The sequence below is a fragment of the Mesocricetus auratus genome, unplaced genomic scaffold, assembly GCF_017639785.1.
Source record: "Mesocricetus auratus isolate SY011 unplaced genomic scaffold, BCM_Maur_2.0 Super-Scaffold_100013, whole genome shotgun sequence".
NCBI lineage: Eukaryota > Metazoa > Chordata > Mammalia > Rodentia > Cricetidae > Mesocricetus > Mesocricetus auratus.
Genome location: NW_024429196.1, coordinates 30,201,692 through 30,203,235, shown reverse-complemented (window position 1 = coordinate 30,203,235; position 1,544 = coordinate 30,201,692).

Sequence of the window (1,544 nt, the reverse complement as noted above, 5' to 3'; positions counted from 1 at the left end):
TTCTCTTCATAATAAAAGCAGGCTGAGCCCGGCAGCAGTGTCTGGTGCCTGGACTTCTATTTCTCCTCTCCTTCATAACACTAGCCCTCCCTCCTCCAGGCTGGGCACTTCTAGGAAAGAGGCCTGCTTTTCTCAGGAGCAAATTTTTCTCCGGCTTCAATCTAAGATACAGAACGTTCAAAAATATGTACAGTATTTTAATTTCCCATGATTAGAAAAGTTCACTGTGCATGCTAGCCTGAGCATGCAAGCTTAAAGTAACTCAGCTTCCCTTACCTATTGTTATTTATATCCTGTTCATGGGTGTGCAGGCATGGACCAGTCCTTCCCAGAGCTAATGCCCTGCCTAAAGTTTATGTGTGTTTAAATCAAATCTTGTTGCTATGATGAAGCGTCTACTTTATCATACAACACAAGTAATAAAGAGCCATTATTACATGCCTTGAAGTATCTAGGATATTCAACAAAAGATGCTTTTGTGCCTCCTGGGTTATCAGACTATTAAAACAATGGACCTCAAGGAATTATATTTCCTTCAAGAATTTTGTACTTGGAGAAGAAAAAGCTGAAGATACAAGGGCAGTTAGATGGCAAAACTGTCCCCAAGAGAACAGTTTATGATATATTAGACCACCTTTCAGGAATTATTGGACCCACAAGGGACCACATCTTGACCACAGTATGTAGTTATGTATACTTCACAGCATGGATGTGGTCATTTCATCTGGGACAACTCAGTGTTCCCGTTCAGACATGCAGTTAGTGGTGGATAAAATAAACATATGACCCCTGAAAAGTGATTATTAACAATATTAGCTTGGACGATACCAACAGAGTATTTTAAGTTTTGCATTATTTGAATCATAGACTAAAATAAATATACAAAGAGTATGGTAAAGCACCATAGTTATGCAAAGAAATTTATTTATTTATTTTAGAGTTAAATTTAGAGTGTTTGAATATTTTGTTTCTTACAAAATTTTAAACAGCATCAATGACCATTAATAATTTTCCTTTGGCCTCATACACAAGTAAAACCCACTTATATAATAGCTCCATTAATTACAAAAATAGGCATTAAATATTTCAGTCCAAATGAAATTTAGATGATCATCAACTCTATTAAAACTCTTGACAATTTTAAATAAAAATGTTAGATGTCTATTACAATAGAGCAAAAATACTTTAACCTTGCAGTTTTGTTTTTAAAACTTTGCACTAAATAGATCTATTTCTAAGGATGCCAACTTGCTTTGAATATAAAGAGAAAAATATAGGAAAATCCTTTGATTCTGAATAAACTAACAAATTTACTTCTATGAGATTTCTTCTTTATAAGCATCCTGTAACTCACCTGAGTAAAATTTTGTGTTATTGAGATTTGCATAAAATTATTATAATTTGCTATTATTACTCTTCAAACCATTCAATTATTTATCTTCTTTGGATTTTTAACTTAAGATAAATAAGTGAAAACCTAATAAAGTTTAATGTTGTAAGTAAAAATATTCTGATACCATTCTGTGAAAAACACATGAAACTCT